General features: G+C 35.9%; 1 protein-coding gene across 1 annotated transcript in view; it reads left to right on the forward strand.

Annotated features, from left to right (window-relative positions):
- Positions 1-290: 290 nt before the first annotated feature.
- The window catches only part of LOC125838794 (psbP domain-containing protein 5, chloroplastic), a 222,491-nt gene continuing 209,323 nt past the window's right edge, over positions 291-13,458 (forward strand). Inside the window, exon 1 of the mRNA XM_049517831.1 lies at positions 291-296. The gene's annotated coding sequence lies outside the window, so the exon portion shown is untranslated. The remainder of the gene's footprint in view (positions 297-13,458) is intronic.

Genomic DNA, 13,458 nt, shown 5'->3' on the forward strand with positions numbered 1-13,458 from the left:
TTTGTTCGGCAGGAAAAGGCAATTTCCAGTAGGCGTGGTTACTGTTCACCCGCCTCATTTTTTTTCTAAGTGTTGGACCATTCTTCCAAAGGACTTATATTATTTCCTAGATACCATTAGTTCAATTCCCATCCCCAAAAACATTTCCCTCTCTACAATCCTCCATTAAGAAGAAGAAGAAGTGGGAGCTAGGGCTTTGGATTCAAGGTTTTCTTCATCAAATTTCGTGGGAGATCATAGCAAAGGTATGGTGGTCTTGATCCTTGTCTAAATTTCCATTCAAGGAGCCAAATCCAAAGTTATTTCAAAGTATGAAAAATCTAGGTTTTCACTCAATCTCATGGGTTCTTCCACCAAATGGTTTTAAAAGGTTTCTAATGGCACTTTATGGTTATATTGTTGTTGTATTGACGATTTAAGATGAAAATACTCCTTGAACCCATGATTTCTCTTTATTCCTAGTTTATGCCTTTATGAAGAGGGTTTCTAGATAATGAATGTATATGAATCAAACTTGTTTAAAGGTCTTTAGATTATTGAAGTATGTCATTACCCATGCTTATTTTATAGTGTATTGTTGGTGTATGGGTATGTGAGGCTTAGGGCATTAAAGGCATAGTATGAGAAATTGGAGTGTTATCATGACATTATATGAATGAGAATTCAATGAAGATAATGTGATCATGTTATGAATATAAAGGTGTTGCTATTGAAAGATTATTTCTCAATTTGACACTCATGAATGTTGATGATAGAATATGAAGGATTCTTCAATATAAAGTATACCTTGAATTGGTAGGGCTTATGCATCATTTTCTTGTATAAATGATTATATTGTTGATTGTTGAATCCTCGGATCGGTAGGCTAGTGGCACCCTTCCACACGAGCTTATAATGAACCTTGGAATCGGTAGGCCTATGGCACCTTTCCATGAAGGTTAATGATGAGACTTGAACCGGTAGGCCCATGGCACCCTTTCAAGAGGAGTTAAAGAGCTTTCCTAAATGAACCTTGAAACGGTAGGCTTAAAGCACCCTTTCACGTGTTAATAAATGTAATTTGGAGTTGGTAGGCCAATGGCACCTCTCATATGTGATAATGTCAAGGTAACGAACTATTTTATGGGAATGTAGGCTAAGCACCGAGTGGATTTGGTTAGATGGAAACTCCCCCAATGGTTAGGCATGAGTTTCAATGATCGTCTACCTTATCCCATAAACTATGTGCCCGCATAGGTAGCTAGTGGATCCATTAAGCTATATACCGGTCTTCCTTAGGCAAGTAGACCACCTCTTTACGGTGTGGGGACTTATGACACCGGATTCCATGACAAGCTCTCATGGTCTATGTCGGTTAAACGCTTACTTCCCATCATGCGAGATTTCATTATGGTTTCTTGATAGGTTCTACAAAGTGTAGGTAGTAGTATGGGATGCTACCTATACATTGCACGAGTAGGCTTGGAGAGGGTCATAGTGAGTTTCTCTAAATCCTAATGTGTGTGATACAATTGTGGCCTAAATGAGGTTATTAAAGAATCTTGGCTCTCAAATGCTTAATATGAGATGCATGCTATACTTGGGTTATATTACGAGTTATTTTCCCTTGTCATGTCTTAATTAATGATATACCTCTTATGTATGAATATGGTGCAAAGGTGAAAGAAAGGAATGATAAGTTACCTTAAGTGACCTTAATGTGGTGCCTTAGTATGGATGGTGGTATGGGACGCCATCCATACATTGCACGAGGTATAGCATAAGGGTTTCTTGAGGTGAAGGTCCAAGGTAAAGGTTTTCATATTGAAATTGTTTAAAGGTAATATTATGACTTACTTGATGTTTATGCTTGTATTGTATGTCTTTTATGCAACTATTCATGGTACTTCAAAAAGTGGCATAATGCATGGTTTCTAACCAAAATGTCCCTTTTAAAGCATGTTTTGCATGGTCATCATACTTCGTACATTTTGTGTACTAACCCATATTCTTCATATTTTTACTATAAGTGTAGGTTCCGGCAAGTGATCCCTCCTAGCTAGTTTGAAGTGTTGGATTGCTTTCCTCCAAGACTTGGTATGTCCTCATGGATTTGAGGATAAGACTTTTAAGTTCTTTTGTTCATGTAATAGACTTAATAGACTTCTTTTGATTGTAAAGGGACGTGTCCCTACTTATGTTTTGTGACTGTGTCTAAGATGGCCATGTGAGACTTAGACTTCCGTTGTGTGTTTTTTTAAAGTTGTTTTAATGAAGTTTAAATGTGTGGATGTAAATAAGTTTTTTTTTATTCCGCACTATTTTCATTATTGAATGCAATGAATGACTATGTGGCTCGTATAAGACCCCTTCGGGGTCGAATACGCCATGTTACAACTAGGGGGTACTCTCTGGTCGTGACAAGATTCACCTGGTGGAAAGTTGGCGCAACGCACCACCGTTGCGCCATGAGGGCTAGGGCAACGCGCCAACAGTGCGCAGTGGTCTCTGAACTTTGGGGGATGGTGCGCCGCGCCAGCAGTGCGCCAGGTTCGTCCTCCCCAACTCGTTTTTCATCATTTAGCCCGTTTAAGTCCTTCTAAAGTGTACTAACACTTCCCATTGATTTTAACTACTCTAAATAACTTCTAAACACCTATAAATCATCTATAAACATGAATCATAACCTTGAATTCATAATTCAACTTCAATGTAAAGTTAAGAGTTAAGTCTTGAGAGTTCTTTCGAACGTTTTAAGGAAGCCATTTTAAGTCTTTTTGAGGAGTCTTCTACAAATTCAAATAACTTGTTTCGAGACTCGAGCAAGTGAGTATGAGAGTGAAGAAAATGTATTAATGAGTCTACCTTATCATTACAAGATCCTTCATATCATGAACCATAACTCTTGAATTCATAAGTCACATTCAAGAGAAAGTTAAGAGTAGAGTTGAAGAAAAATTTTGAGTTCAATTGTGAATCCTTTGAGATCAACTATCGATTTGAGCTAAGTTTTGAGGAAGTAAGTATAAAAAGTAGAAGAGCCCGATACATGAGTTCCATATTGTTATGTTGACCCTCGAGTCGAATCGTTCATGCCCATAAATTTCGCATGAACTTCATAAATTGAGTACCTTTGAGAGGAGTATATATTCAAGTTATAAGTCTTGAGTATTGAGTTCCTAACCCTTTTGAGATTATATTCTTAATCATGGAAATACTACATGTTACCCATGAAGTCCTTAAGTTGAGTAGTTCATGCCCATAATTCCGCATGAGCCATATGAGTCGAGAAATCTTGAGATGAGAAGTATCATTGAGTTCTTGAGTTGAGTTGTTCATGCCCATAATTCCGCATGAACCTAATGAGTTGAGCATTCTTGAAATGAATAGTATCATTGAAGTTCTTGCAGTTCCGAGTATCGAGTTCTTTGTGTGGTTATTGAAAACCTTGAATTGAGTCGTTCACGTCCATCATTCGGCATGAACCCTATTTTGAGAAGTCTTTTACAACTTTTTGAAACTTGTTTTAAGACTTGAGAACTTGAGTTGAGAAAGAGTAGAATTGAGTTCATTTTCTTTAAAATGATATATGGGAACTAAGTATTTCCAAAAATAAATGTTTTCACATTTAAAAGAGGAGGAAACTGAGATTTCCAAAAGAATTTTGAACAGTTGAGTAACATCTCTTTTTAGAGAAATATTTTGAGTAATAATCTCAAACCACAGAAAAAGTTATGTTTTTTTAAACATATGAGCTGAGTATATTTTGGGAGTAGTATTGAGCACCAATATGGGGACGATTTCAGATAGCTCAAGTCTTCATAAACTATGTAGCTGACGTGGGTAGAAAGTGTCATACTTTTTAGATGATTCCTTAATGCTTTTTAGCATAGATTAGTGGATCTTAGTTGAGAGGTCTTATATCGTGGCAAAGTATAGGACAGTTCTGGCAGTGTGGGCGAGACGTTGTATCATCACATAGCTCATAGTAATGGTTGTCGGTTAGAGAAACTCCCACAGAGTTATATTATATTTTATTATATATAAATTGAGTTGTTATTGTATTATTTAATACATTAAGTTGTTTTCTACTGTTTTTTTAAAAGTTTTCCATATATTGCATCTTTTATTGTTGCTTATTATTGAGTATCTTGATTTGAATTGTGCTTCATTGAGTCGAGTAACTTATCGTTGAGTTGAGCCCTATTTCACTGAGTTTAGTATCTTATCCTTAAGTACTTCTGATTTGAGTAAGTTTGAGTGATTTTGAGTATCCTTGAGTATTCCTTAAGTAGAGTAAGAGGTAAGTATGTTTCTTTGCTACTAGTTCAAGCTTATGTTTATGCTTTAGATTTTCCTTTATATGCTCGTACATTTCATGTACTGAGTCATTTGGCCTGCATGTTTCATGATGCAAATACATGTATTTAGAGTCATCAACAGGAGTTTTGTTGATACCACTTGGAGTTCGAGTTAGCTATGGTGAGCCTCCTTGCTTTCGAAGGATTTCATTTACCTTTCAGTTATATCAGTTGTTAGGATGTCGTGAGTTTTGTCCCAACTTCCATCTTTGTCATTTAGAGGGTTCATAGATAGACAGTAGATTTTCAAAAGTCTGTTCATTTATTTTGTTAAATGTTTTAAGGACTTAAGTTGCCTATTTTATGGCGAGTTGAATATATTATTTTTATTCTGAGTTGTTCATTTGAGTTAAAGATTTGTAAAGTTGAGTTTATTGAATTTTATTTCAGTTTTTAAGCTTTTGCATGCTTAAGTTAGTCTTCCGCTTGTAGTCAGCCAGGATGAGGGTTCGTTTGGGACCATCAATGGTTATTGAGTGTCGGCCACGTCCAGGGTGTAGACTCGGATCGTGACAAGTATAACGAATACAAGCATTATTTGAATATACACTCAACCAAACGAACCCTTAAAGAATTGTCAAATATCAGATGTTACTGTTGAAAAGTAACAATTTGAACTTTTGTTACCTTTGTAAAACTTGAATATCTAAATATTTACTAGTTGACAAAATATATAGACCTTTATACAATCGATACATCTATATGTATGTGGTGTATGTATGATTGTTGCTCCCAATTGCACACGCAAGTGTACATGGTCGCGCAAGTAATATAATAGCTCTTAAAAGAACCAGATTATCGAACCCAAATGACTTGTCAATTAACTATTTTTACTAAATTATATTGGTCTAATTATTTATTTAAGAGTGCCAAAAGAAAAGAATGCAGGAATAAAATAATAAAATTACTTACAGTGATTTGGAAAATCTAGGGTTGCAGCATGTAATGAATCTCATGTATCATATTATCGGCTTAGAACTAATTTTAGTTGTCAAGTTACTGGTTTATAAGGTTAATTGTATGAGTTGGGCTACACACCTCTCGTCGCCTACTCCAGTTAGCTATCTAACTACATCGTTGAGCGGGGATAAATAGACTAACTGGCTAGCATTTATATTTCATCATATTTCGTAACCAAGCAAGTTATTCGTTCGGGCATCACTCATGAACACTAATCACCTCAATCAAATGGGTCGACCGAGATCTCTATATTCCCTGGTCTATCTAATCCCTGATCTCTCGATTTTAAGATTAGACAATAGATTTATCTTATGATGCGCAAGCATAAACTACTAAAATAAGAATATAGAAGCAACCTATAATGACAACCAAGAATTAATTCAAAAACCTTAAATAATCAACCTTCAATCCGTAGCTACAGCCCCAGAACTAGGGCTTTAGCCACTAATCTCTAAGAAAAGAAAGAAGAAGAAAAGAACGTATTGACAACTTTATACTTTGATGTCCTATGATTGATCTCCCCTCTAGATTGATGTCCCCCTCTAATAATTATTTCTATGGACAATTTATAGATGTAGAAAACCCTAAATAAAATAACTGAATCCAAAATAAATTGGAAAACCAAAACCAAAATAAAAAAGAATTGAATTTGTAAGCGTGAACAGTAACCACCTTGCGCTTTAACTTCCGCCGCCTTCAATAGTTGGAGATGCCTTCACATGATGCCACGTGGCAGCCTTGAATTCCTTTGCAGTTCGCACTTCGCAATTGCACGCACTTCTCATATATTTTATATATTATTATATTGAATTTAATTCATTAAACTGTCTGCTTGCTTTTTTTCTTCAACCTTTCATATTTAATTTGTTTTAGCTCCAAATAATCTTTTTAACTTTACACCAATTTACTCCTACAAATAAAATATAATATAATATTTAACACAATCCATAAAATTCAAGCTCAAAAGGATAACTATAAAATAATAAATGTGGGTAAATAATGATTAAAAATATTTATTTTTGACCTCACATCAATGACCAATGAGATTTACACTCTGACATTAGTAAGGTATATTCGGATTTATATATATGTTAAAGAATTATCAATACTGCACCTACTAAATATGATACTTATATATAGACCTAACTAGTCGAATTTAAAAAAGACAATAATTAATGACTAATAAATTATATTTTTTAAATTTATCCAATTAAATTAGTTTAAACAAGTCATGTGAATATAAGGGTCCACATAAATTGGGGGTGGTGATCAGAGATGTACGAGGAAGAGTTGTGGTTATACAATCAATATCCTTAGAACAATGTTTGAGAAAGTATAAGTATATTGTTAGGATTTTTGTTCAATCACAACTCTTTCCACACAATGTTGATTATCACCCCCAATTTATGTAGACTCACACATGATCATATGCTTATGTTTTCTCAAACAAGTGACATCCTCACAACATACTTATGCTTTCTCAAATGGATGTTGATTGTATAACCACAATTCTTTCTCATACATCACTGATCACCACCCCCAATTTATGTGGACCCTTACATAATCACATGAATTGTTTAAACTAATTTAATTGGATAAATTTCAAAAATATAATTTATTATTAATTAATTGTTGTTTTTTTCAAATTTTACTAGTTAAGGTCTATATATAAGTATCATATTCTAGTAGGTGTCGATAATTCTTTAATATAGATATAAACCCGAATACCTTACTAATGTCAGAGTACAAGATCTGTTTTTTTGGCTTATAGGAACCCGAAAATAATGTAGGTCTCGATTTAATTAATACATGTTTTTTCACAACCTATAGCAAGCTGAATCATAGAGACTTGGTCTTCTCTTTTCCAAAAATATTCTCATAATCCAATTTTAATTTATTGGTGCACTCGTTTTGACATGCCTTGATGTTGACAGTTCGCAACAAAGAATTAGTAGTATGGATATAAACTATGGATATAATATACTTCAACTACGTACCACTATTCTATAAACAATTCTAAGTGATTGGCACGTTTCTTTTCCATATTACTGAAGAATTGATGGGGACTTAATTAATTGCTCCAATATTATTTCAGAATATTAAATAATCAAGATGAAAGTGAAGTATTTTCAAACAAATCAAAACAAGAGAGGGATTGAATTCCTAAAATTTGATAAATTTCAATTTTAGTACTTATTGATTAAGAATATCAGTCAATTACTTGAATTGTGCAATTTTGATCTCTTTGCTTATAATACTCACAAAGTTTCAAAATTATTAACCACTCCAGTTATCAATGTGTTATGTTAAACTTATAAGTATATTTATTATTCCATATTTTAGGTTAATACAACACTAACAACATATCGAGTATACTAACAAGTGAGGTTTAGGAAAAAAATAGAATGTACGCAGATTTTAATTCTACCTCTACAAAAATTTCAAACATAACATATTTTCAGCCTAAAAGGATCAAAAGTTAAATATGTTGAATCATATATCACAAGGATCAAAATTAAAACTTATGAAATATTGAAGGACCAAAAGTACTAGTATCCCTACTCTATATAGACCATATGATATAACACTTCATTTCAATACAATGGATCATATTGCTAGGGGAAGAAATGCAAGAGAAGCTACTAATTAAGCTCAAAGTCAAGCACCAAATACAATTGACCATAATGCAAGAGGGAAATCTATGTTAGAAGCAATGGAAAAACTTGTTGACAAATACAAAGAAAGACTTCAACATCTTCAAAACACTATTTTTCAACTTGCAAATTATTATTTTGTGTTCCAAGGTGTTATCTTAGCTTCAATATCCCATTCTTCATCCCTCAATTGTTCCAATAGATGGTTCCTTTTTAGCCTCTCTCTATTTGCTGCCATTATCAATCTTTATGCAATATTTTCCATGGGAAGAAAGTATATAGTCACTTTAAGACATTATGATATAGCTTGGAAAGAATATAATGACCTTGTGTTTGAGTTATCCCCTAGACACCAATTACCAAATGAACCTACACAAATTGGAACATCACTTATTCATCTTATAAGAAATTCCCCATTAAGTCATTGGATCGAGTTAACCCTCGAAATCGACCAAATGAGCAAAGGGTACAAAACTCATACGCGTCATCATCAAATTTAAGTTCTAGATCCATTTCTATCCAAACTCCTCAACCGGCACGATCTTCTCCACATCAACGTGTAGGTGATCATATGACTAATGAAGAACAAGTACATTTGAATCAACAATGGGAAGATCTTTATACAAAGATTAAGCGTGGCATTTGTTTGACTATTTGCTTAGTTCTACTTGGAGCTTTTGCGGGCATTATATTGCATGGTTGTTGGAGTATTTTGTGCAAAAATGATGATAAATGCAGCCTTAGTCAATCAAATTCTAATTGTATTAAACTTTGTGATATTTCAAAGTGTGTGACCATATGTAGTGAATTCTGAATTTACCAATAATCGCCTCAATGTAGTACTTCAATGATTTACCATGTGGTTTATTTTTTAAATGCCTCTTTATATGTACGTCGTTACACTTGTACAAAAACTACAACAAGGTGAATCCATACATTGAGATTTGTAGTGTTGTTTTTTTTTTTTCATTTTGAGAAATCACCAGAGTTGCATATAAAATACCTAGTTTATTCTTAATTTACATAAATTATACTCTCTTCATCCTAATTTATGTGACAACTTTCAAATTTCGAGATTCAAACAAGTCTTTCTTTGACCGTAAATTTTTCATATATCTTTTAATTATTTTGAATTGTCAATTATTGTAACTTATAGTACTTTTATTACGTAGTTTACAAATATATAAATTTCATTTCAAAAAAATTAAAGACTCCATGTGTGAATTCCCGGTCAAACGTATATTGTTTGACGTTTGAAAAACGAAAAGTGTCACATAAATTGAGACAGAGAGTACGTACTATATAACCATTATATGTATGAATAATTTATGATAACATACGTATAAATATATGTACATATAATACCTTGTTTATGATAAACGTATCTGATTTATTCCTAATTTGATTTACTATATTAATTAGTTTAGATTGGATCGAAGCGGTGCGAGATTTTCGAACTTTGAATGGGGTGGGTTATGATTATTTCTATTTCAACAATTGTGGAAGAGAATATTTTTAGCGTTCATTTGGGTTGGTAGGAATATCATATACGAGGAGAATATATGTCACGCCCCGAGCTACCCCCGAGACGCGGACACGAGACCTAGGACCACAAGTGATCCCAAGCTAACCCTGCTGGCATGATCATGAGCATACTAAAGATAATAAACTGATGCGGAAGCTAATTCATAAATAAATCTGAAAAGATGGGGAATACCCATATACTATAACTGAATATATCAAATCTGAGAGTTTAATACAAAAGAAATATCAAACTCAAAACACTAAGCTGAATCTAACTATGTCTGAAATAAGCCTCTAAACTGACTAGAAATGTTGGGACATGCCCCAACTAGATCTAGCAAAACTGAAACTAAAGACTAAAAGCGATAAAGATAAACATGTCGCTAGTCCTCGAAGAATGAGGACTCACCACTGATGCTGCTGAACTGAAGATCGAGAACCGATCTAAGCGTGATCTGGATACTGAGAACCTGAACCTACATCACGAGAAGATGTAGCGCATGTATGCGTCAGTACTTGAAAGGTACTGAGCAAGCAGGATAGAGTAAAGCTGAAATAACATATAACTGAACAAAGCAATAAAGCAATGAAATAATCTGGACATGATATAGATACTGAATGTTGAGCTAACTGAATGCAATGACCAATTTATAACATGCTGAGACTGAATACTGAATATACTGATAAATGGTCAATGCAATAGAATCTGACTGAACTGTGGGAGCTACTAATAACCGACATAAAACCACATGAGCTAAATGTGGAGTCCGATGTATACGCCCCATCGAGAGGACCCAATATACCCTGCCAGAGGTATAGAGGCATGCTGGCGTGATCACTAAACTGATGTTGCCCACAGAGGGGACTTACACCTACGTGGCTCGTAGTTCTGGGACTATATGGGTACGCTGAAACCCTAGTCCAACTCGGTATTATGCTACTCCCAATGAATTAAGTGGTTAACTAGTTATGACTGAATCTCTGTAAATACTAGATAGCTCGAAACTGAACATGCAAACTGAGAATGCAACAATTAATATGATAATGATGCATTCATAAACTGAGGCATGTATAACTAAATTCTGAAATATCTTACCTAGCATGTGTAATTTAAGAACTAAAGAAATACATAGCTAGGGTTCTGAAATTCATGCAATAAACTGAGCAATAACATGACAATCTGATTTGGAACATTTAAATAACTAATTCATGATTATCTGCTGTAATTCTAGAAACCCTAGGTCTGTTCATAATCATGGAATCAAGAATCTGACTGAATTCTAGGAACCTAATGGGCGAAAGGAACCCACTAGTGAAATCCCACATACCTGGTGACGAATTCCACAGAGAAATCTTTCGATTTCGGGGCTAGAACTGATGGAACCTTGTTGCGTTCTTGAACTAGGGTTCTTGACCTTTTTCTCGCTTCTTGCTTCTAATTTTCTAAGTTTTGATTAATGAATTTGACTTAGGTAAGTTCTAGTTATGTTTCTAGGCTTAAACTAATTAAAAACCTCATGATTTAGGGTCTAAACGACGTATCTTAGGGGTTAAACCGTAGATTGCGTCCGTAAGTCAAGCCTGCTCGACAGGCCTTCACTAAAACGAGGATAACTTTTTATTCGGAGGTCGGAATTTAGTAAACTCGGTGGCGTTGGAAAGATAATTCAATTATCTATCTAACCATAGGTCATGGGACACATAATTAATTTTGTGCTAAAAGTTATGATCATCTGAAGTTGACCCATCAATATTTTTCATCTAACTAGCTGCTAACCTCATCTACGGTCAGACCTACGGACCGTGGATCGAATGACGGTCCGTGCTGGTCAACCGTAGTTCGGGACTGAAGCTAGGCTTTTGGGGCATCGATCCACGGACACGAACTACGGTCCGTGACCTGACCTACGGACCGTAAGTCCGGACGTGGGTCAACACTTAGCCAAATTTTCTGACTGAGTTCTGGGGAAGTTTTCTGTCACGAACCACGGACCTGCAGGATGGACCGTGAGTCCATCTACGGTCCGTGGATGGTGTCCATGAGTGCCACCTGTAACACCAGAAATCTGAAATCTCTATTTTCGGATACGGGGTGTTACATTATCTCCCCCTTGGGACCATTCGTCCTCGAATGAAGACTAATCTAGCTGAAATGTAGGGAAAGGGCTGCAATCCCTACCACTAAACACTGAGAACTGAATTTCTGACTGAACTGAGTTCTAAGAACATGCAAATACGCTGAAAATGCAAGTACAACTGAATGAACATGATTCTAAGACTGAATTTTCGCATGAATGACTGAAAACCTGAAGAGGAACTATTACCTCAAGCTGGAATGGAATCAGAAGGAAAGAGGTGAGGATACTTGGACTTCATGGCTGCTTCTGCTTCCCAAGTAGCTCCCTCTACTGACTGACTCCTCCACAAAACCTTGATTGAAGTGACTTCTTTATTTCTCAACCTTCTAACCTGACGATCGAGAATCTCAACTGGTACATCCTCATAAGAAAGACTATCTTTCACGGCCACACTCTCTAATGGCACTATGGATGCTGGATCACCCACACACTTCTTCAAAAGAGAAATGTGAAAGACTGGATGCACTGCTGCTAAGTCTGCTGGCAACTCTAACTCATAAGCCACTTTACCAATCCTTTTCAAGATCTGGTAAGGGCCTACATATCTGGGACTGAGCTTCCCTTTCTTGCCAAATCTCATCACCCCCTTCATAGGTGACACTTTCAGGAAAACCCAATCATCAACTTGGAACTCTAGTTCCCTTCTTCTCACATCTACATAAGACTTCTGGCGACTCTGGGCAGTCTTAAGTCTATCTCTAATGAGTTGCACTTTCTCCATAGCATCAAGGACCGAATCTGGTCCTATTAAGGCTGCTTCACCTACTTCAAACCAACCAACTGGAGATCTACATCTACGCCCATACAATGCCTCAAGTTCATAAATTCCTGAGCCCTTGCTTCTCTCAACTCTATAGGGAAAAACCTGTCCAGAAAGGTTTCGCTGAAACATTCCCAAGTAATAGGAGCAGCATTTGTACCCCTGTTCTCCTTCCACTGAGTATACCAAATATGAGCTACATCCTTAAGTTGGTAAGATGCTAACTCAACCCGATCATTCCCAGTGACCTGCATTACCTCAAAGATCTTCTTGATCTCATCCAAGAAATTCTGGGGATCTTCACCAGTCTGCGATCCTAAGAACTCTAGAGGATTCATACTAACAAAGTCACGGACCCTTGTTGTTGCTGATCCACCATTTGCATTCACAGGAGCTTGAACCCGCTGATTGTTCTGGTTAGCGACACTTTGAGCCAACATCTGAATGGCATTCCTAAATTCAGCATTTGAGACTTCTTGATCTGGAACTGGAGGAGTTGCGTTTGCTTTCCTGGCATTCGCATTCCTGACATAAGTTCAACGATGAGGCATGATCACTGAAACGTAGAACGTCGAGTTAGAATGGAATTAGATCAAACCTTACGCACGATAAGAGTAACAAGAAAATGAAGATTTTTCCTAAGACACTTTGTAGCCTCCCTCTCATTAGATGTGGTGCGCACTACACACCCATGGAAAGGACTCTACCTAGTGCGGCTTTTCAGACATCCTAGGACACTTAAACCTAATGCTCTGATACCAAGTTTGTCACGCCCCGAGCTACCCCCGAGACGCGGACACGAGACCTAGGACCACAAGTGATCCCAAGCTAACCCTGTTGGCATGATCATGAGCATACTAAAGATAATAAACTGATGCGGAAGCTAATTCATAAATAAATCTGAAAAGATGGGGAATACCCATATACTATAACTGAATATATCAAATCTGAGAGTTTAATACAAAAGAAATATCAAACTCAAAACACTAAGCTGAATCTAACTATGTCTGAAATAAGCCTCTAAACTGACTAGAAATGTTGGGACATGCCCCAACTAGATCTAGCAAAACTGAAACTAAAGA

This window comes from Solanum verrucosum, unplaced genomic scaffold (genome assembly GCF_900185275.1).
Source record: "Solanum verrucosum unplaced genomic scaffold, falcon-dt-bn FXZP01000182.1, whole genome shotgun sequence".
Classification (NCBI taxonomy): domain Eukaryota; kingdom Viridiplantae; phylum Streptophyta; class Magnoliopsida; order Solanales; family Solanaceae; genus Solanum; species Solanum verrucosum.